The sequence below is a fragment of the Gymnoscopelus microlampas genome (genome assembly GCF_963454915.1).
Source record: "Gymnoscopelus microlampas genome assembly, chromosome: 8".
Classification (NCBI taxonomy): domain Eukaryota; kingdom Metazoa; phylum Chordata; class Actinopteri; order Myctophiformes; family Myctophidae; genus Gymnoscopelus; species Gymnoscopelus microlampas.
This window is the reverse complement of record NC_139945.1, coordinates 57,935,394-57,959,706: the sequence shown is the minus strand read 5'-3', so window position 1 is coordinate 57,959,706 and position 24,313 is coordinate 57,935,394. Positions and strand designations below refer to the sequence as shown.

At 39.9% G+C, this 24,313-nt stretch overlaps 1 protein-coding gene and 2 long non-coding RNA genes across 3 annotated transcripts in view; 2 read left to right on the top strand and 1 right to left on the bottom strand.

The window, feature by feature from the left end:
* The window catches only part of LOC311050670 (uncharacterized protein), a gene marked incomplete at its 3' end in the record, with an annotated part of 728,236 nt that overhangs the window by 301,518 nt on the left and 402,405 nt on the right, over positions 1 to 24,313 (bottom strand). The gene's annotated exons all lie outside the window — the stretch shown is intronic.
* LOC311051040 lies at positions 2,395 to 9,174 on the top strand. Its single transcript, XR_014601366.1, has 6 exons — positions 2,395 to 2,509; positions 4,331 to 4,418; positions 4,763 to 4,876; positions 6,051 to 6,205; positions 8,456 to 8,548; positions 8,962 to 9,174. It is a non-coding gene; the product is annotated as an uncharacterized lncRNA (long non-coding RNA).
* On the top strand, positions 15,708 to 17,566 carry LOC311051039. Its single transcript, XR_014601365.1, has 3 exons — positions 15,708 to 15,811; positions 16,080 to 16,256; positions 16,912 to 17,566. It is a non-coding gene; the product is annotated as an uncharacterized lncRNA (long non-coding RNA).

The following is a 24,313-nucleotide window of genomic DNA, read 5'->3' as shown; positions in this document are numbered from 1 at the left end:
CTGATTGAAATGCCAACATTGAATCAGCGTTTAATCTATGGTGCAAATTCAATGATTGAAATGCCAGCATTGAATCAGCATTGAATCTATGCTGTTTGCCTTTTTCTTTATTTTTTTCTTGATGGGGGGAGAGGGGGAGGCACACCCCTCCTCACACACCCCCTCCTCCCATTTAATGATTGAAATGACAACATTGATTCAACGTTTTATCCATGCAGTTTGCCGTTTTCTTTTCTTTTTTTCTTGTTGGGGGGAGGGGGGGGCAACCCCCTCCTCCCCCCCCCTCCTCCCATTTAATTATTGAAATACCAACATTGATTCAATGTTGAATCTGTACTGTAAAATCCAATAGCTATCTATATTAAATAAATAAGTTACCTTTACTCATTTGTTACAATACTAGGTTTAATCAAGTAAGATGCTTTAAAAAGTGCACACTTGACATGATCAGAACACACACTGAACCTGCAAAGCAGCACATTGGCCTGGCCATAAAGTATGCGGCACATATCTCTCATCTTGGAGATTGTCAGTAACAATGTGTCCTCATGGCTTCTCACAAGCATGACACTACTCTTTTTTGCATTATAAATTATGTCATGATCATTGCCATAATTTGAGCAAACTTTCAATAGCTGCTGTAACCCTCCACTGTAAGGACTTAGCACGACCAGGTCATCAGTGTACATAAGGTGATTGATGATAGAGCTACCTATCAGACAGTCCGTATTGCACTTGTTTAATTCAATGGATAGATTTACATAAATTCATGTAAACGTTGAATAAAACGGGAGACAAAATCCTCCCTTGGCGTACACCATTGCTAACATAGAAATGGGCAGATGTAACATTACCCCATTTGACCTGCATTTTCTGATTTGCACACCAAAACACCAGTATACGTACAATGTGTCTAGGTGTGCCTCTATCAAGCAGCTTCTGAAACAGTTTGTAGTGGTTAAATCTGTCAAAAGCTCGAGACACATCAATGAAGCATATGAAGACAGTGGAATTATGGCTACTGCAGCTGGCAAATCAGTTCTTTAAGTGCAAAGGTGCATAAGTCTGTGCCGTGTTTCTTTTTAAATCCAAATGGTTATCTGCAGTCAGGACAAACATTTCAAAGAGCACAAGCATGATTCTTTCCAAAACGTTGGAGTGCTGGCCCGAGCGATAGGTCTATTGTTGTCAATGCTGTTTAGTTTACCTGCCTTGTCTTTAAGGACACTGTACTAATTGTACAGAGGTGATTGACTCTGGGGGGACACCATGACCCAACAGACCTGTAAAACACAAGGTCCATTTGGTTCCATTTGTACACTCTGAGTTACAGACCTGTTATGGTCATTCAGGGTTAGCTCTTTATGTGTTTCTGGTAATATTATTGTCAGCTCAATGTGTATGTCCATGGCAAAAATGTCCACCACAAGCCAGCATGGTGATGACCCCTGCTTGTTGTTATCTAACAACTTAATGGCATCAACCACATCCTCAGACCTAATCAGTGCACTTTCAAATGGATCAACATGATCTACTGCCACTGTGCAACTTTTTACACAGTTAAATAAGTTGTGATTGTGTTTTCTCCATATACCTCAGCTATTTCAACCCAGCCACATGCACCCTCTAAGTTAGAGCAGTGGTTCTCAAACTTTTTCATGTCAAGGACCCCCTAATTGACACTTATTAGCCCGTGGACCCCCATTTGAAGAGATATGCCAGGGACCCCCATAAGAGAAGATTTTTACGGCTCTCTAGCAGTGATTCTCAACCATTTTAATTTCAAGGAAGTCCAGTTTGACATGCATTAGGGCTACAGACCCCCATTTAAGGGCATTTATACCTCTGGGACCCCAATTCACATTGTAAAACCAATGTTAATTTAACTCTCAGAGTTACAGACCCATAAGGGTCCATTTGGTTCCTGTCCATCATTTAGCTGGGGACCCCTGGAACTCCCTCAAGTACCCCTGGGGGTCCCTGGACCCCACTTTGAGAACCAATGTGTTAGAGAGTATGTTTTACTGTTGTTCATTACTTTGACCTCTTTCCAAAAATCATACAGGTCTTTGCTTTGTAGCTTATTAGGAAGTGAGTCTGCTCTCAAAGTGTTCTCCTGTCTTTTAACAGATCAAACAGCACATTTAAATGTTGCTTGGTGCGTTTCTTCTCCTCAAACAGTGAACCTTGTCTAGGCCTACCAGATTAGGATTATTTATTTATTATTTGTATTTTAGAACACTAACCAAGAGCAAGTAAAAATTAATTGCACTGTGGTTAGTATGGTTTACTTATCAGTTGTATTTTAGAATACTTTATATTGATCAGTAACGTCACTTGAGCTGGGCGTGCCTTAATGTGAGCATGCGCACTGCGCTCATTATTCAAAAAGTGGCCATTAGCGCGCTGAGCCCTTGTTGGGAGTTGGGACCGTTGGAACTCTCTGCTTGGAACATGGAAGCAAGGAACACGTTTTAATTTCTTCAATTCAAGTAATTTCGTCAATAAGGTAAGTGTTATCTAGTGTGAATTTGTGTATCTGACATGCTGCCATTATATTAGTGAACATTTGCCAAACGTCACGTCAATAGTGATGAGTGGTTGATGTTTTTTCCACCACATAAACTTAGCCTACTTAAACCTACTTAACCATATTTGTTCCAAAACAATGTTGTAATAAATGGAAGTTTGGTATGTTTTCGTCGAGTTGACACTAGCGACTGCGTTTTGATCGTTAGTTTGAAACAACACGGACATGTTATAAAAGTTACTACTTGCTGAGACCATTTTTTTTAGCCCTGAAATAGCCGTGGCACTTTCTCCATTACAACCCGTACATCTACATAAACGTTAATATTTCATATATAAAGTACTCACCCCACGGCCACAGATGTTACAATTTGAATCGGGTGGGTCTAAGTATCCGTATCTTCCGTATTGTTCAATAAAAAGCATTTTAATCCGATCGCCTGCCATTTTCTCAGAGTTATAATGTATCAGAGTGCAATACACCTCCCAACCGTTAGGGTCGCGTAGTTGAAATCATGGAGACGATCCGGACAAAATGGCCACCGATCGGATTAAAATGCTTTTTATTGAACAATACGGAATATACACGGTACTTAGACCCGCTCGATTCAACTTGTTACATCCATGGCCGTGGGGTAAGCACTTTATATTTCATAATCTGAATGTTTATGAAGACGTACGGGATGTAGATGGAGAAAGTCACAACCTGGTTGAACCATAGCTAAGACCATTGATTCTTTGGCTCACGTCGCGCTAACAAATATCAGACTTGCAAGCTCTCAACGCGTCGCATCCACGACGCGTTGTGGGCTTGTAGATCTGCCATTTTGACCCGTGACACGCCGTAGGGCGAGGTATAAATCAGGCTTTGCATCCACTCTATGCGTCGCTAAACGAGGCTTGTTGTTGGTGCTGATTAAACAGTGTTTGAAATGCAACTACACTAACGTTGGTGTATCTGTCCTATAAGATAACATGCCTTTCAGACGCGCTGTGGACACATTTGAGATTGAAACCCATGTTATGTTGCCGGGTTGTGTTGGTGGAGTGTAGTTCATTGTTTATTTCAACCATTGGCATTATGTTAATGGTTCAATAGTGTGGCAGAAATACCCTGTCTTCTGTGTATTTCGAGTAGACAATAAATGGAACAGTGGTTCTCCAACATTTTCATCTTAAGGCCCTCTAAATAGATATGTTTGGCTGCAGAGTCAGACCCCCATCTGAACCAGGGACCCCCAGAAGATTTGTTAATTTTCTTCCAAATAATTCCAAGATTTTTCAAGATTCCTCAAAAATAGCAGATCTACAAGCTTGTAGGACAGCTATTTGTGAATATTAGGGTTAAAGTGGTCAAACTAATTGTGATGCTATATTGTTGTTTTTTTGCTGGTGCCCCTCTGGAACCCCTTCAAGGACCCTGGGTGTCCCTGGGCCCCACTTTGAGAACCACTGACATGGCAGACATGTTATTTTTGCCATTATGTATTGTTGATGTACTCACATTAGAACATGAGATATAGGTTGAATATCCATGTTGAATGTTTTCCATCATTATCTGTTGAAAATAGGGTTAGGGTTAAGGCTATTGTTGTCAGCTCATGGTGCCTTGGGTTATGCCTGTCATAATAATATAAATCACACAAACTGTTGTCACACAATGGTGTGTTTATCAAAGAGCTTATCTACAATAGCCTACTGCTTGCATACACTCTTATAAGTAGACTCATGAGTGATTTTATTTTATTCTGAGTGATTCTCATTTTGCAATTGTTTATATAATATGTTCTCTTCTGTGTAGACCCAATCCTTCGATCTCCTAATCTCTCCATCTGGTGTGGAGAATTTGATTAGTGGGATTCCTCAAGAGGAAGAACTGCAGACTTCAGGTGGGGGTTTCATTTAACATAATGGTTAAATAAACAATAATGAACTGTAACTGTGTTTCTTAGCAGGTGCTAAGGTTATGAGTTGGGTCTCTTGGGTTCTTTCCTGCTTTCTTCACTGTCCTCTGGTCATAGAGATGCTGAAGGGCAGAGCGCTTAGACCCCAAGGCGGTTACCCTCGGCACAACTTTGGGGTTTCACATAATGATATCTGGGTGGTTTTCTATCAGCTGACATGAAAAGCATTCTCTGACCGGGTCAGCCTGTGACTGAGCACTTGGTGTTCAGATACAACTTGTATTCTCACCATGTGACATTGGTGTAAAATCACTCCTGTGTTTGTATAGGTGCACAACACATGCAGTTTGACTCAGCCTGGGCCCTGACCAGAATCCCCTCAGCTACCTTCCTGCCAACAGGCACTGTGCCCATCTTCTGCCTACATGGACATCCGGGAACAGGTTAGCACCTTTTTACCCACGAGTAACAGAGCAACATAAGTTTATTTGGGAATTAACTGTCCAATTGAACTATCAGGGCGACATATGAAAATATGCTTTAGAGGAATGTTTGGTGCTGTATGCAGTTTGGAACCCAGGATGTAAGGTGATGATGGAGACCTTTATTACACTAGAGGTGTATATATGGAGCTGACTAATTTGTTTGCTGATTCCATGATGACACATTGAGGTTAGACATTCCATAATTGGGCATAGCTGCATTGGGAACTCCTTATATCAGGGGTCTTCAACCTTTTCAGGCCAAGGACCCCCTAACTGAGAAAGAGATGAAGAAGGGACCCCCACTATATATTACATAAAATTGTGTTGCAGATTAAAGCTTTTCATAGATGTTGGATTCATGTTAATGTGTATTGTCAGACATTTTACGACTTAAACCGTCAATACTTAGTAAACTTTCACTCTGTACTTGGTCTGCTCTTTTTCCCCTCTTCGCGCTGCGAGGCGTTGTGAGCTTGTAGATCGGCCATTTTTGGCTGAAGTTGTCCTTAGAATAGGGATGCTATTGTTCAAGTGGTTAGTATAAAGAAACAATGATCTTATCACAGAGATTTGGTGGACCAACTCTGAAGCAACTCTGAAGACCCCCTATGGGTCCCGGACCCCCTGTTGAAGACCCCTGCCCTGTTATGGCTGACTCATGGTGACATGAGCGTGGCATGGGGCATCTCCTGTAAGCCAATTTTAATATAGGTAATTGTCTGATCACAGTTATGAGAAAAAGCGTTCATCTGTATACATTTATCTATTGAAGAATAGTGAAAATAGCAGATCTACAAGCTCGCAACATCTCGCAAAGTGATGTGTTGTGAACATGTAGATCGGCTACTCTCACTATTTTTCAACATTTTTAAATGCCGGGCCTGTTCTGGCCATAGTACATAATGGTATTATTGGCCCCGGTCATTGTCAGTCATGTCAGTCATTTCTTTTTTTGTTTACAAAGCCTAAAAGTCGGAACCGAAATGTAATTCGTCCAATGTTTAATGACAAAACAGTTACATTGTTGATCATAATTATTTGTATGACAATTAACCAAATGTTTTCCTAATTTACACACTGTTTCAAATGTATTTAGTCACTGTAGTTTGTTCTGTGGTTTGCTGTGTTGTAGGCTTATGCTGAGTTTAACATGATCACCACCACACACCTAGAGACAGACTTCTTTGATGCTCTGGATCGCTATACACTACAATTGGTCCCTATCTTCAAGTCCAAGAAAGGTGCCATTAGAGAGAAATTATCCGGAATTGTGCAGCAAATTGATGGGTAAGTCTACAACATGTTTCTTATATTTGTATTTATCATGACTAAGTTTATATACAACCTATTACCCCAAATAGTACTTCTGCTTCCCGGTTGTATTACAGAGTGTTAAAGTATTGCTAACTATTGATCGTTGTTGATAACTAAATGCTGTGGATTGTACTATTTTTAAATCACATCTCCAATCAGCAACTGTTCATCAAACATAAACTGTTCACAAAATGTAAGGAAACTTGAATTTGGGTCATTATATCTCCCCTTTACTAATACCAATCAGTAAAGTGTTACATATCATTTTTATCGGTGATTAGTCACCTTTACAACGAGGTACAGCTTGTAAGCATCGGGCATTCATGGAATGAGCAACACAGGCAAACGTGTGGGTAGCGCTGAGCAAAAATGTGCCAAAATCACCCAATATGCTTTTGCTGGTAATCGCTCTTGTTTTGAGCGACCTGCCAGCACACACCTGCTGAGAGGTGGGTTCTGCAACTTTGCGTTCTGCAACATGGGTTCTGCAACTTTGTTGAGTTTGTGTATGCTCCAAGCAGCAACACTGCCCCCATGGAAAGATGCCACGTTTGTCCATTCAGGATAAGGCCTGTGCAATAGGCTCTATGCACAGCAGCCATATTGGACAGAAATTGGGCCCCTTCCTTGCTTCCTTCACAGGTGTTACCAATGACACTAATGAAGGCTCTGTTCCATTTAGTGTAGCACAGTGGTTCTCAAACTTTTGTTTAATTTCAAGGACCCCCATAACTCTGAAAGTGTACAAATGGAACCAAATGGACCCGGGAGGGTCCATTTGGTTCCATTTGTACACTCTCAGAGTTACACCCTCTCAAGGAACCATGAGGGTCCCTAGCCTGGTTCCAGACGAATCTGCCTTTGCAAAATTGCATCGCACTTTAGCCCTCGGCAGATTAGGTCTGGCCCCCCTCAATAGAGATTTCATTTCTCTCCCTCCGAAGTCGTGAGGGACCAATCAGGGCCCAGTATCCAAATGTGGGCGGGCTTATCACCTTATTTGGAGCAATGACGTACAAGGAAGCACTGCTCTGATTGGTTTGTACAAGGAAGCACTGCTCTGATTGGTTTAGGTCTAACCAATAGAGTCCGTTTGGATCTTTTTGTAACCGCCCCTTGGAAAAAAATCTATTGTTGATAGGGACCAGACTAATATCCATGCAGTGTGTCGTGTGATATTGTCTGGCCACGCGAGGCTAGAGGGTCCCTGGACCACACTTTGAGACCCACTAGTATTTCTAGTGTGCCAACATACACAATATCAGCACCCTGACTGTTTGACTAGAATGGAACAGAGCCTTCATTAGTATCATTGGTAACACCTGTGAAGGAAGTAAGGAAGGGGCCCAATTCATTCCCAATATGGCTGCTGTGCATAGAGCCTATAGGGCAAGTGAAGCTGGTGTTCCGTTACGCAGATTACGCATTATTTGATGTCAGCCCTGGTAGTATTTGCAGGCCGGTGTGTGCCAGTCAAAGGTGTGTGTCTGGCACCTGAGCATGGGCCCTGCAACTTTGACATCTGTCTTTGGTACCGTTGTGCAAATCTTGCCTGTACATTTATGGTTCCTCAGTGAAGCAAGTGGTCTGGGTTGTTGTCTTCCTTGTTGACTTCACCAGTCTCACAGAACTTAATCCTAAATTTGGAAATGGTACAAGGGCTAACACCAAATAATGCTGTCACTCTGCATAACGGAACACCAGCTTCACTTGCCCTGTTGCACGGGCCTTATCCTGACAAAAGTGGCATCTTTCCATGGGGGGAGTGTTGCTGCTTGGAGCATACACAAACTCAACAAAGTTGCAGAACCCATGTTCAGGTGCCAGTCACTCACCTGTGAGACAGTCACACACCTGTGACTGGCACACACCTGAAGCCCATTGAATGTCATGAATGTCACAACATTGAATGTCAGCAGAAAAGTCTAACAGGCCATTTTGGCACATTTTTGCTCGGTGCTACCCACACGTTTGCTTGTGTTGCTCATTCCATGAATGCCCGATGCTTACAAGCTGTACCTCGTTGTAAAGGTGACTAATCAACGATAAAAATTATATACAACACTTTACTGATTGGTATTAGTAAAGGGGAGATATAATGGCCCAAATTCAAGTTTCCTTACCTTTTGTGAGCGGTTTATATTGTGGTGTTTCATGCTGTAACTGTACTGTAACTTGTGATGGTCAGATCTTGAACTTTATTTGTTCATTATCCACTTGTAGAAACCTGACGTGACCGCGCTGGGTAGGCTTGTTCTCCGAGGCCTCCTTCTTCTGCTTGGAGATGACCACAGCAGTTTCTACACCACTGTCTTGGTAAGTTCTCATTGTTACACCTTAAAGGTCCAGTGAAATTACATTTTCGATAATTTTATTTTGAAGTTTCAGTCTGAAACGGCCATTCAAACCAATCAGAAGGTTCAATCCCTTCAGGCTATAGCACGGTGGAATCTCACTCACATGGTGTGCAGTGTAAGTGTTTGTAGCCTGCACTCACATGTTGCTCAAGGGAGAGAGATGGCCACTATGCAGAATGTTTGTTACCAAGTTGCTTATTTCTATCCTAAAATGTTTTCAGATACATATTTTACTGTGCTGATAAGATTACCATGAGTAATATACTGTCAAAAAACAGTAGGCCAACCAATGTTGATAAAACTTCTCAATGCAGATGTGTTAAGTGTCTACATTTCCCTGTTGTAATGTTGTTTTTGTTTGGTTCTGTATAGGATTGTGACAGCGAAAGTGAAGACGCCTAGGCAGAGGTATCGGTCGGATTATGACTGTGAGCAGTGAAGATTCACATCCCTCAGATGGTGTCGACCTTCAGCCAGTGTCAACAGCCATCATCCTTGAAGAGGAGGTATTGTGATGGATAATTTCCAGAACCTCCCTCAAGCACCGTGCCTGCTGTTTAGCCTGACGTATGCACTCAATTTGAAGTACCCTAATGATATGAAGAACATTTTGAACTTTATTCAAAGAGTGATGCTTGGCTTGGGAAAGGAAAAAAATCCCCCCCGCCAAACTGCAAAATCTTAAAAACCTCCTGTCATTTTAGAAAGATTGTATAGTGGATCACTGGTAGGCAGGTTGTCCTCAGCCCTCCTTTGTGACAGTAAACTAAAATGCATGCATTTTATTTTTCTCATGCATGAGAAAATGTTGTAAAGTGATAGGAGTTCTAAATGAAGCCACCTTTATTCATTTTAAGTACTTTAGAGCTGCAAATTATTAAGACTTTGAATCTAATACCATTAAGTAAAAGTAAGGCACTTTTTTTAAATTGACAAGTGTTCACATGTTCATGTGTGAAATAATGTACTCTTTCAAACTGTAATGGGGCTGTCCACACTAAGCATATCACTTTTGTCAATCATATCGTTGTAGAATTATTTAGTTTAAATACAGTGCAGACATGATCATTTCAGTGGGCAGTTGCTCATGTCTTCCAGAGTACCAGCAAATCACTCATATTGTTATCATCAACACAGATACTGTTCGTCTTTAGTTGTGTTGAACAGGAGGAGAAGGATGGAGGGGCTACTAGGCTACAATTGCAGTAGCAACACAGAAATGTGTGAGGAATTAATTAGCATAATGACTTTGTGGACGAAAAGAGGTTCACAATCATTGGCTACTCTAAATTCTATAAAATAAAATAAATTAAAATGTGTATATATAGTGCTTGGTGTGGATGGCCCGTTAGGCTTTATTAATTAAGCCATTTGTATTACTAGAGCACTTTTCAGTGTATTTTGTCAGACCGTTGGTTTAGTCTCCAAATGCTTGCAGACATTTTCACGATTTCTTTCATAAATAGCAGATCTACAATCTTGTAAATGTTCTATATTTCATCTGTTAAAGCATAAAAACAATGGTTAAATCAGTTCAAAGCAGGTCTAAATGCCTTGGTTCAATAAATGTGAAGATTCAAATCATATTGTCTGTCTTTATTTTTATATTTTCACATTTTGGGAAATGTAAGGTAATTTTGAACAAGATGTAGCCTTACAGTATATCAGCATACACATAATTTAAAATGTACATGCAGATTACCATTAGGTTGTTGGATGATCAGGATCAATATTGATTCCTAACATGATTCAGTATAATCAATTTATAAATTAAATCGGTGTTCGATTCCTGATGTTGTTTCAACATAAAATCAACTAAAATGTGCATGCAGATTACCATTTAGATGATGGTTGAATCAATGTTGATTCCTAATGTTGATTCAACATTAAATCAACTAAAATGTGCATGCAGATTACCATTTAGATGATGGTTGAATCAATGTTGATTCCTAATGTTGATTCAACATTAAATCAACTAAAATGTGCATGCAGATTACCATTTAGATGATGGTTGAATCAATATTGATTCATAACGTTGATTCAACATAAAATCAGCGTGCAGAATACCATTTGGATGATGGTTGAATCAACGTTGATATAGTGTTAGTTAGTGGTTGAAACACAAACGTTGAATCAACAAAGATTAGGGTTGCGATTTCAGTACAGTTTCAGCGTTGAGATCGAACGTTGATTCAACCGTTATGGCCGCCTATTTTTCAACGTTGATTCACCCATATTTTGCTATCTGGGGTATGTTTTGTAATAATAATATAAATCTACAAAGTAACTAGTAATTTAAGTTTTCAAATAAATGTAATGGAGTAAAAGTACAATATTTGGATCCGAGATGTAGTGGAGTAGAAGTAAAAGTATTGGAAATAGGAAATACTCAAGTAAAGTACACATACCTCAACATTTTTCTTAAGTACAGTACTTGAGTAAATGTACTTAGTTACTTTCCACCACTGCTTATTTTAAAATTAGACTGCTTATTGTAAACAAGAAAAGCAGCCATTCCTGAGTGAGTGGCAGTGGTGGAAGAAGTGCTCATATTTTTTACTTAAGTAAAAGTATTAATACTGCAATGTAGACATACTCTGTTACAAGTACAAGTTCGGTATTCAAAATGTACTTGAGTAAAAGTACAAAATATACTCCAGCAAAGTAGAAATACCTCAAAATTTTACTTACGTACAGTACTTGAGTTCATCTACTTAGTTACTTTACACCACTGTCAGGTGGTCACAGATCATCAGATCTACGCAATGTGACGCTATCTAAAAGTTACTGGTGACTAACGTTTTCAAATATTTGCAGTGAACTAAAAATGCAAAAAATATTTGCCTCTGAGATGTAATGGAGTAGAAGTATAAAGTACTGAAAAACAAAATAGTTTCTAGTACCACTACAACTTGTAGACTGGTCTAGTTCTTGAGTACACACCTCCCTCTAGTGTACATTTATGTGTACTCACATTCATCTGTCCTCTGCTGATCATCTGTCCACTTACAGTACAATACACAATAGGCTCTATTCACAGCAGCCATATTTTCACTTCCTTGACAGGTGTTACCAATGATACTAATGAAGGCTCTGTTCCATTTCGTGTAGCACAGTGGTTTCCACGACCCCCATAACTCTGAGAGTGTACAAATGTAACCAAATGGACCTACGGGTCCATTTGGTTACATGTGTACACTCTCAGAGTTACACACCCGTAAGGGGCCATTTGGAACCCCCTTAAGGACCCACATTTTAGTCAACATGCATAATATCAGCACCCTGACTCTGTTTGACCAGAATGGAACAGAGCCTTCATTATGTGACACGTAGTGAGTTTGTAGATCAACCATTTAAAAAAAACAAAAAAACATAAAGAATCTCGTATGGGGTCCTGACAAAAATATTTTCAGATGGTGGTCTGCGGCCAATTTGGGGGTCCTAGACATGAAATGTCTATGAATGTGCCAAAGTCATAATAAAGCTGCATGTGTCAGGCTTTTTTGGCCCCAATCTTTTCATAGACCTGATTACTTGTTTTTTGGATTGCTTGTTTCTCTCGCCAAACCTGGCAAGCGTCGCAGCGTCGCAAATTAACGCTCTAAAGTTTTTTATATAAGTGGTGCCAACATTTTGTGACACCACACGGGTCTTCCCAACAATAGCTAAGATTGAAGTCAGTGTGAACATGGGCAAATAATAACTTAATAGGCAAACTAGGTCTAATGAAGCACGCTAGCATTTAGGCTAACCCTCCTGGGCTGAAGCTGTCTCCCTTTCTCTCTCTCTCTGCTGTGTAACTCCGTGCGTTGCCTTGTTGTGATGTTCGTCCATGCTGGCCCCTAATATGGTGTGCTTCCGGGTGGATAGACCTAACTAACAATTAGGATCGTTCTGATTGGTTCCCTTCCCAAGTAGTCCCTCAAAAAGAGTAATTCTGATTGGATCTCTTCTCCATTCGTCCCGCCCTAACATTTTCGTCTCGTCTAATTCGTTGACTAACGTGTCCATTACATTTTCGTCTCCCCATTGGCTTAAAAGGGGAGCTTAAAAACGGGGAAGTGTGATGGACAGCCAGGACAGCCAATGACACTCAGGTGTCGACACTTTTTACTCAGGTGTCGGAAAGAGACTGGTGCTGTTTACAGAGCCGCTCGCTAGCGCATGCGGCTAAAAATGTAATATTTAATTGTATTTTATACTATATTTACTAAACACCCTTCTTTCTTTTTGCGTTTTTCAAAATTTTTTTTACACAGAATCTAATGTTTTATAGTCATTATTCACCAGGAGCCTGGATGGCTTGGTTCCAGGCTTAAAATAACCACCAACTGCTATGCCCTCATCAACCATCAACAAGAAAGAGAGTAGCAAGGTAAGCCTATAGTTATGACATCAGCACAATTCTCCACAAACATAGGAGAACTACAAGCTCACAACTATGGAAGCGAATACGTGCCATAATTAAAGTGAAATTGCAAATTGGAAAATGCAATTGAAATAAGAGAAATGCTTTTTAATCTTCATGAAATTAATGCATTTTTTGAGACAAAAATAAATGTAAAATGCAATAGCATTTGCATTTAATCTACAGGTGTGCTCATTCTATGACAGAATTAAAATGATAAATAAAAGATCATTTGATTTTGAATTTTCAAAAAATTCCCCGCTAAATAGTAGACAATATTAAAAGGAAAATGCAATTTTGAAAATGAAAATGAAATATGAGAAATGCGTTTTAATCTTCAGATAATGAACGCATTTTTTGAGACAAAAATAAATGTAAAATGCAATAGCATTTGCATTTAATCTACAGGTGTGCTCATTCTATGACTGAATTAAAACGACAAATAAAAGATCATTTGATTTTTAATTAAAAAAAAATTGCCTACTAAATAATGGACAATATTAAAATGAAAAGGTTATTTTGAAAATGCATATTAAATAATGCTATTGCTTTTTCATCTTAAGCTAATAAATGCATTTTTTGAGACACAAATGAATGTATAATTCAATAGCATTTACATTTCATCTCCAGGTGTGCTCATTCTATGACCGAATGAAAAAGCAAAAGCAAAAGACATTGCTTTTTCATTTTAAATCCTACACTGCGCTAGCCTGGTATCCAGCCTGCTTCGCTACGTTCGGCGGACTTTCTTTTCTCTCTTCGCTTCTCAGTCTGGAATGCCTCCTATCTCCAAGGGAGGCGGGACATGACAAACGTTTCGAGTCGTGCCGTGGCTTCTGATTGGTCTGTGGTGCGGGGCGGGATAAAAAAAACAGTGTGATCGTTGTGATTCGTCATTCGTTTGAACAACATCCAATCAGCAACGACGTTGCCTAACGTAACATATGTAGTTCCAGTGTAGTTCTGCAAAACGAGTCAATGGGGTGCATTCCAGACTGATAAGCGGAGACAGAGAAAAAAGTCCGCCGAACGTAGCGAAGCAGGCTGGATCCCAGGCTAACCCTGCGCAGTGGCTGACAGAATTCAAATGCCTCCTTGTCTATTGATGGCGCGGGTAAGTGACGTCATTGGACGAATCCTTCAAGACCTTCTCCTCCAACCGTGACATACCCAACCCGGTACGCTAGGTCGCAGTATTCCCCTGCAGGTAGTCTGCTATCTTCAGCTTCACCCTGGCTGCCCAAGACTGAAGCCCAGGCAGGCATGAAGTCAGTTACGTCGAAACTGGTTGCAATCCGCTTTGGAGCAGCAGCAAGAACAACTGTTTACCTCCGTACCTAAGGTAAAGGGGTGCAGTACGTTAGTCCGACAGCGCATTCCTCCGACAGCGCAGCGCTCCGACGTTTCCAATACTAAACCCGAACCAAACCCGCACCCTAACCCTGAAGTCCAACCCTAACCATTCCCTAACCGCACGCGGATGCCACATAGTCGGAGAAAAGGTCTGTCGGATTAACGCATGCCTCCCAAGGTAAAGAACATTTTAGCTAACGTTAGCTTTTAGCATAGACGCTGCGCTAACGCTACGACACAACAACATTGTTATTAGCATAGTATAGAGTATTTTTTAGCAACAAACTAATATGTATGTTTTGATTGTGATGTATGTGCTATGGTTCACCCTGTCTTGTATTATGTAACGTTATGGAAAGTATATATGATTCTTTGGTGCCAGACACCCAGTGGTGGAAAAAACATTTTTTACTCAAGTAAAAATATCAAAACGGCAATGCAGAAATAAGTGCAAGTCCGGAATTCAAACTTTACTTGAGTAAAAGTACCAAAGTATTGGCATTAACATGTACTTCATTTCAAAAGTTTTCGAATGGTTTGAAAATAGCAGATCTACAAGCTCACAGTGCATTGTAGATAGGCCATTTTCATATGGCCGAAATGTACATAGGGCTGAAGTGGTTAATGTATGTTATGTAATAATAATCCAAATCTACAAAGTAACTAGTAACTAAAATAATTGAATTGGAGTAAAAGTGCAATATTTGCCTCTGATGTGTAGTGGAGTAGAAGTACAAGTATTGGAAATACTCCAGTGAAGTAAAAAATACCTCAAAATTGTAGTAGTACAGTACAGTAAAGTACAGTACTTGAGTAAATGTACTTAGTTACTTAACACCACTGTAGACACCCCCATAAGAGTGGCATATGCCAGGGGTCTTCAACGTTTTTTAGGTCAAGAACCCCTGAAAGAGATGAAGCAGGGACCCCCACTACATATTGTAAAAATGTGTTGCAAATTAAACTTTTTCATAGATTTCATCGATGGTTTCATAGACTTGTTTGACAGCACTATCATCAGTGTTCATGTTTTTTTGTTTACACATGATCTATTCATATTTTGGATTCATGTCAATGTATATTTCCAGACATTTAATGACTTGAACCCTCAATACATGGTAAAGTTGACCTTTGGCTATGTGCTTGGCCTGTTTTCGTGTATGCACTCCTGAAATCTATTTTTTACGCTTGGGTTGTATTTCTACTACTTTTTTTTACAATTATGTTGATTTAATCAACCATCAATAATTCAAACTTTATGGTTTAGTTATTTTAATTGGTTAATCAATGTCATAGCTTTTTAATGTATTAATTATATTTGATATTTATATTTCTAACAGAACTGTGACGTGGGGCAAGGAACATCATCAGAACCAGGAAGGAGCCATTTGTGGAGCACGTATATTGTGCAGAGATAATTGCCATGTCACTGATGGAAGACCACGTTGATATTTGTGAAAAGTAAGACATAAATATGTCATTTCCATTTATAAAAATGGTCTCACACATCACATTAACCTAAAACATCACTGGGCACAAGGTTACACGTTTAAATTTGTTCTGCAATATTCCTCTGCTATACCACCACTAACACACGTCAAAAGACCCAATCACTCGTTCATGTAGGTTCACATTATAACATTCAAAGGATTAGACCCTTCCTCAGCACAGCTCCTTATCCAGGCATCAGTCATATCAAAACCTGACTATTGTAACTCTCTCCTTACAGGCCTGCCGGCATGTGCACTTAACCCTCTCCAAATGATCCAGAATGCAGCAGCACGCTTGGTCTTCAACCAGCCAAAATGTTCACATGTCACCCCCCTTCTCCTCTCCCTCCATTGGCTCCCAGTTACTGCCCGCACAGAGTACAAAACACTGACGTTGGTCTACAAAGCAAGCAAAGGTATGGCACCCCCGTATCTTCAAAACCTGATCCAACCCAACAAGCCCTCCCGCTCTCTCAGATCAGCTAACACAGGGAAGCTGTCAGAACCTTCGCTAAAACATCCGGGACAACGCTCCACACGTCCCAGACTCTTCTCCCTTCTGGCTCCCAAACTATTGAATGAACTCCCCATTGCAATTAGAACTGCAGACTCACTCCGTAATCTGAAGACTCGCCTCTTCAGATTCCACCTCAGCCGGTAGCACTTGCCCTAGCTAGCCTTGATGACCTTGAAAGATTATGCAAAGGCTAAAATGTAACTTGGATAGCATGTTATGTAGACAGATGCCAGATCATTGTTGACCTGGCATCCTATAGTGTGTATAGTTTCAATGTAGGCTGATGATAGGTTCCTGGTTTACGTATGTATTAGTTATTACTAGATTACTATGTCTATGCATTTGATGTATTATTGATGTATTATCTTGTGTCCTTGCTTACTAAATCGCTCTGGATTAAGAGCGTCTGCTAAATGCCTAAACTGTAAACCACAATGGAAATAAGATCTCAAGCTTTGTGTTATTTTGACAGATATATAAAAACGATGAGGATGTTAATCAATGTCATAGCTTTTTAATGCATTAGCTATATTTTTTATTTATTTTTCTAACAGAACTGTGATGCTGGGGAAGGAACATCATCGGAACTGCACAGAACCAGGAAATACACCAGGCAGCTCAGAGGGAACATCTTCGGTAGCCCTGCCTTCAACTTCAGGGTCCGCCCACGCTGTCAGACAGAAGAAGGATGCTGGAGAACTCGCAAAGCCCGCACACCTCCAGCGAGCACGCCTCAAGGAACCCTGAGGGTCCCTGAACCCCACTTTGAGAACCACTGCATTACAACGTCATCCAGGCTATACCTGGATTGTTATAGCCTAGTAACAGGCTCTGTGCTAACTTAAGTCTGATTGACTCGACAGCAGATTTAAACGGGTAACAATATTGACACCTGTATGTGTGTTAACCGTTCAAATCTGCTGCCGAGCCAATCGAATGATGCTATGGAAAAATGCCACATTCTGATGTGAGATTATATAGTGTAGGAGGAAATGCCATATCTTGTGTAATTCAACACACAATATAGAAGTGTATGCCCAATGACATGAAACATTTGCATCATTAGGTGTACATTCCGTACAGATTTAGGTCCCAAAATCTGAGGTTTCCCTTAACCACAATGTCATCTGGAAGAAAGCTTTTACACAACTATATGTGGACTGTCAATACTAATGGTGAAAAAAAAGCATTTGTGTGTTGAAATGTTGCCATGTTAAGCACTATACATTATGACTTCATGAGACCCAGGTGTGATGGCAGTAGTGATTGGACATATCAAGGCTAGATAGTGAAGATGAGGACCACGACAGCACTGTGGAAGAGACATACCAAATCACAGGTTATTTACAAAGCTACATTGAGAATGCTGAGAAGAATATCAATCATCGTTATTTGTGTAGACTGGGGGCCCATTAAAAACACTACATGTTAACAAATTTGGCATTTCTTAAATAAGTTCAAACAGTTCAATTCATAATTACCGTTGCTCAGTGATCACAATTAAGAATAAGCTCACAATTTGTGCAATGTCCTGGTACATGTTGCAATGCAAACCTTTGTGAATATGCATGTTATTCTGTGATGCTTTTGGGGGCTTTAGGGAAAGGTCTAGTTTTCCAAAAGATAAACTTTACTTTAGTTTCATGTATGCACTTAGTGTTGCCAATTGCCACGCTATGTCATTGCCTATGAAGAATAGTGTTTAGTACTGTCATTTAATTTCTTAGACTGGACGGGATTAAAGTTAAATCTGAAATTTCATGATTTGTTCAAAGCACTATAAAATATCATTCCAAGTTTCTTAAAAATTGTTACGAAGACTTTCTTAAATGAGGGGTGTGTAAAAAATTGTGCTGGCTGCATTTTTTATGATGTCACTTTTATCAATGCACCTCTTGATCCTGCACTCATGTCAGTGTTTTAACCACAAGTACCTGGTGTCTGTATTTTGGGGCAAACATTCAGCCCAAAAAGCCAATCTACATCATCACTGATGAGTAAATTAATGCATTTTTTTGTTTGTTGACTTATCTATTGTTAGATTGATGGTAAGCCCTTTAACCACTAAAACACTCATTTAGTACCATTGGTTGGCTCTGTACTTGGTGTACTCTTTTTTTTTTTTTTTTACCTCTACACCAAAAGTTTTTGCCAAAAATAGCCGTTTTACAGCCTCACAACGCCTCGCAGTGCGAGGCGTTGTGAGCTTGTAGATCAGCTATTTTTTGGCAAATATTCCCCTCAGAATAGAGATTCTATGGTTCAAGTGGTTAATGTAAAAATAAGTTATAATCAAACATATTTGGACCCCCCCCCCCCCCCCCGTATTAACTGAGGACCCCCTGTTGAAGACCCCTGCTCTACACCATAGGGTATGTACAAGCTCACAGGTTTTAAATGCAGCAAAATAATTGTTTCAGTACAATAAGTAATGCTTTTATCATAGCCACAGTGTTTCATATTACATATTTATGTTAACTAGATCTCTATTCTGAATAGGGCTTTTGAGTAAACAGAAAACTGCATTTCCAGTTAAGGATACCAATTTCATCCAATCAGAAGTTAACTCATACAGGAAAAACGAGTTAAATTATATGAAATTGGCAACCCACCTGAAAACGTAATGTCTGTTTATTAAAGCGCTGTAAAGATGGGGAGACCACTAGCAATGATTACCATCTGAATATATATATATATAAAAAATAAACAACTTAGTTCTAACCAAAAACTATCATTTGCACTTTATTTAAGTGGTTAACTGCTGCACTGTAGCATTGTAGATGTCAAGTGCATCCAATAAGTCAACATTGGGGTTGGGTAATCTGGCAATGTCCTCTGCAGTAAGTGGTCGCTGCAGCTGCACTTCCGGGACTCGAAGTACTTCTCCAGGACCTCCACGGTCATCGTGGCCATATGGTCCAGTCCAATCAATTCCATAATCTGCCTCCACCTTGTAAGACAATTAGAATGCAAAGTTTATTCAACTGTTGTCGTTTCAGCAGACTGGATACTTAAGTAGCTCTAGTATTCAGAATTGCAAAACTAAAAGGCCTGTGGGAACTTTTAACTGTTTCAGAATGTTTAGTTCAAAGACAACATGGTTGGTTGCCAATATGCCCTTTAGCTGCAATTCAAAATAGTGGTTCCTAAAACAATGTAACAACCAACTGTTGTCATACCTGATCCGAGTCTTCAAGGTTTCTGAATCGTGTCCAAAGTCTGTATGGAGACTGGCTACCTTCTGTTCTCAAGCTGTGATGGTTCCAGGCCTCCATAAAGAAGTCCAGTTGTCTCTGCAGTTGAGGCAGAAAAGTCCAATGGAGTGCAAAAAGATGTGCCTCGTCATCAGGATTCAACATCCCCTCTCTCTCAAGGTTACGGAAGAGAAGATGGAACACATCAAGGACTTGCATGTACACATCCCTCCATAGGCGCTCTATCCTACAATTTTGATAAAAAAGAAAAGATAAGTGAATAATATTGAGTGACAGTACAAAAAATTAAGCACTTTGGTCTGATTCCTTGCCAGTAATGAACGGTAGTCTGGGGTGGTTGGCTGATGTTTAAAATGCTAGGCCTTTAGAATGTTCTGAGTGGAATTTAATGTTCAATTATTGCTTTCTGAGGGAATGAGCACTTGTGGCTTCAGAACGTGTCTGGCTGGTCTACCCTAGGAGTCCTTACTTAAAATGTAAAACTACTATGATGTCTGGTATCAAGTTGATCAAAGCTACATTTTAAAAGTTTGAATGGTATGTCTCGCTTAAACAGTGTAGAAGGATTGTACCCAAAAGTTGTTTCCAAGGAACCACATAAATTTAATTGGAGAACAATAAGCTTTGTCTCATGTGCTCTAAATGAAAATAGAAGCTAGCATAGTTTTCTTAACCACATAAACCTCTATACTTAATAGGGTAATACTTAGTTGACCGGGGTCGGCTATGTGTACCTTTTCCGGTCTTTTTTCCGTCAACTAAATATCTTTTAGCCAAAAACAAATCAATACAACATTACAAGCTCACAACGCATCTACAATTTTCAGAGAATGTTCCTCCCAGAATAGCGATGCTAGTGTTCAAGTGGTTAAAACACAGTACTATGAAAAGCATACCGTTGGTTATGGACACTCCTTCCTGTGATGTGCGAGTTCCGGTTCGGACCCCGGTTTTCCACCATGAAATGGGCGACGTCAACGTTCTCACCACCCTTGTCCGAGCGTACATGAGACGGCAAACCAAATGTGTTGACTGCACCAAGGAAACTCTGCAATACCGTAGAGGCTCGGTTGTTTGTAGCAGCAGACAGAAAAACAATCAAACGACTGAAGCCGTCTATTCCAGCATGAACCACAAATCTACAGCTATTAATAAGAAGGAGAAAAGGACATACAGTACACCACAGATTATAACTACATTGGACTGACTATTTTCTAATCACAATTACTAGGATATACCAATCCAGTTTATCATTCACAAAGCTTTAAAACAATCTGACTCTCTTTAGGGGGATGACATCCCACGCTAAAATGTAAAAGACATTACAACTTTGATAAGTATTCATACTAATAGAAAACTGGGTGTTTAACATATACTGTAGTGTACTGTACTGTAGAAAGAAAGGGAGGTTACAGTATGCCAACTTTGAAAGAATACTCAGATAATGTAATACATGTATTGAGGCAGGTAAGAATACTCGAAGAAAATACCGGATTAATTTATGGTTTCCATCAATGTGCCACATTGCATTTGGTGCTGGAACAGAATATTGCCTGCGTCTCAGTGTGCGATTGGCTATGGCTCGCAATTCCGTCCCATCTGGGTCCACTCTTCTTAAAGAATCGCACACTCTTGGAACTACGGGGGTAGTTTTATTGGTGCATGACAAACATGCACCAATAAAAGGTGCAGTAAGTGATGTTTATTGTTAAAGTAAGTGCAGTAAGTGTTACATTTCTCTATATTGTAATCATTGATTATAGTATGGAGTGTTTGTTAGTTTCCTTTAGTGAACAGACAATACCTGATGTGTTATTTCATCCAATGAGAGGGAACTCATACATGTTATAGTATAAACAAGTGAAATTGATGAAACCAAACAGTGAGTGGACTAAATTGGAACCAGAACACTATACAAATGTATGCTGATAGATGAGTTCTCTCTCCTTATTGGATTAAATTGGTGTCCCACCTGTAAGTGTATTTTATGTTCATTAAAGAGCTGAAGAGACCAGCTACTGAATAAACACTACATCAATGATTACTATAACAAAATCAAACCCTAAATAATCGAAATATTACTTTATTACTTCATATACTGCATTTGCACACACACACACACACACACACACACACACACACACACACACACACACACACACACACACACTTACTTTGCACTCGCAGGCCTCTGGCACGCAAGAATGCTCCCATCATTCTGTATCCGGTGTTAGGGTGAGCTATATGGATGTCAGCTATAACTTCATCTAGCTCGACGTCACTCATTTCAGAGTATGTGTCAGATACTCTGTAACAAAAGAAAAATACAACTTTCTGAAAATATCCCCAGCAGCAGACGTATCAATACATACATGCATTAATAATACATACATGTAGTGTTTGTTTGTAACAGGTGGTACGCAAGACGTTGAATGATTTTCAATCATGTTTTTCAAACAAAGTTGACTGACTCTTGACTGAGACAAAGAGGATAATCCAAGCTGTCCATACAGGTGCAATATTGGTTATTTCGTCGCCGTTTGATACAATCACATAGAACATTTCTGTTTAATGAATGGGGTGTCAAGAATGGAGGATAATAGACGCAGGTAGGATCTAAGTTGCTTGTGGCTACACAGTCGAGTTGAGAATTTACCTCAATCCGTTGGTTTGCATTCTCCGATGGATGGTCCGGAGGCTTACGCCAAACAGCTCTGCTATATCCTTCACTTTAAACCCTTGCAGTAAATACCTCTCGATCACTTTGAATGGGATGTAAATAGTTGGCCGTCCCCTTTCCCTGACCGGAGCAGGCAACGCATCAACAAGTTGATCACGGATAGCTAAGAGATTGGAGATAGCTACCTCGTTGATGTTCGTGTCTGTGACGGCAGAATATTCTGCCAAATTCTCTATTATCTGTTCAACTCGGTCATGAGCATTGGATTCAGAAATATTATTCTGTTCCACCAGATGAGCCAACTGCACTAAAGACTACGCAACTCTTCCAAGAAACGCCATCTTCTCGCTGTCAAAGGTCAACAGGACTCCTTCCGCTGTCTTAGAGGTGGACTACCGTCTCTAAAATATGGTGTCTTCACGGGCATACCGCCACCTACCGTACCAGGGTGGATATGCCACCTTGCCACCGTTGGAGTGGAATTATAATAAGATAAATAAAAACAGTCAGCCAAAGGGCCTTTTTTTTAATGAAATTTGATATATAGTATGACATTTGGTATATAGTTTTATATAGCCTACATACATTCATGAAACCACCTGCTAACTGACTGTCAACATTGAGCAATTCTTTTATTAACAAAAATACACTACTAGGATTTTTTTCTATGTAGTTTTATATTAACTTTCTATTATTGAAATGTAATCCATAGGCCTACTGTATGAAATATGAATTGTTTGCTAAAAATGTAATGTTGGGAAATGTGCATAATTAGAATATTAATAGCCAAAGATGTTCTCTCTAATGAACTAGCACCCATCCTAACAGCTATTTGATGACTATGGGGAAATGAGGATATGCAAGTCCAAAGTAAATTTGAAGACAAGGGTTGAGGTGTCTTCGAGGAATGCTGACCAGATGGACTGTACTATTCTGGTTGGCTGTGCAATGGGTTGTCCCATGGCCAGCATCAAGTAAAACAAACCAAGCTCTAGTCAGTGACTATGTGGAGTCTTTCATGCAGTACCTGCAACACAAATTGAGAATTGGAAATGTTTATATTGTGTTTGATAGGCTACATTGAGTTTAGCACTGTTTCTGCTCGCAAGGCTAGAGGCGTGGGGCTACAGGGTGTTCCAACTGTCCTCCAACTCTCCACTCCCTGCTCACAACCAAGTTCTCAATATCCAAGAGAATAAGTAGCAACTTATTCAGATCATAGAAGTTCTTGTGACTGGAGCCACAATTCCTGGAGGATACCAGAGCAGACTTATTATAGTGGCCAGGACCCTACCCCCACTGAGATATCAGCAGGTGGCATCACTATATCAAGAGAGGATCTAAAGATCACCCATGAGGAGGCAGATGAAATAGTCGTGGTACTGGCTATGCAGCAACCGAGGAGGGAACGTGTGTTGGAGTTGTTGCTGATGACACCAATGTCTACATTATGCAGCTGTGTCACTACTAGAGCCAATCAATCACTTCACTGCCCATGACATTAATTCTGACACGCTAAGAGCCCCCATTGAATATGCCTTAAACTCAAACTGTTCAAGGTGCCAAGTGCAGCCTAAGTTTGCTTTGGGATCTGACAGCAGACATAGAAGCGGTCGTATCCCAATTAAAATGCATTTGTATGATGTTCCCCCAAAATGCAGATCCCACTGAGTATGGGTGAGAGGAATAAGGCAAATAAGTCCCTCCACCCAGTCACATCACCATTGACTAGACGTCATATGTAGGGGAAAAAAGCATGAGTACTACATATGTTTTTTACTACTACCTATATGCTGAATAAAAATGATAAGCAGAAACCCCCATGTAAAACCAAGGCATTTGGTTGCACAGCCAGTCTGGCTCTGTTTTACAAATGTCAAGGGAGATCCGTCTGCAACACTTAGAAAACAAAGCAACTCACTTCATTCATTTCATACACTTGGCCTACTGTATGTATTACCTTTCAATAATAAAAGTTGGTAGAAAACATTTGAGCGAAGGAAAATTCAAGTAGTGTTTTTGTAATACGGTAACATAGATGTACCCCCTAAACAATGACAT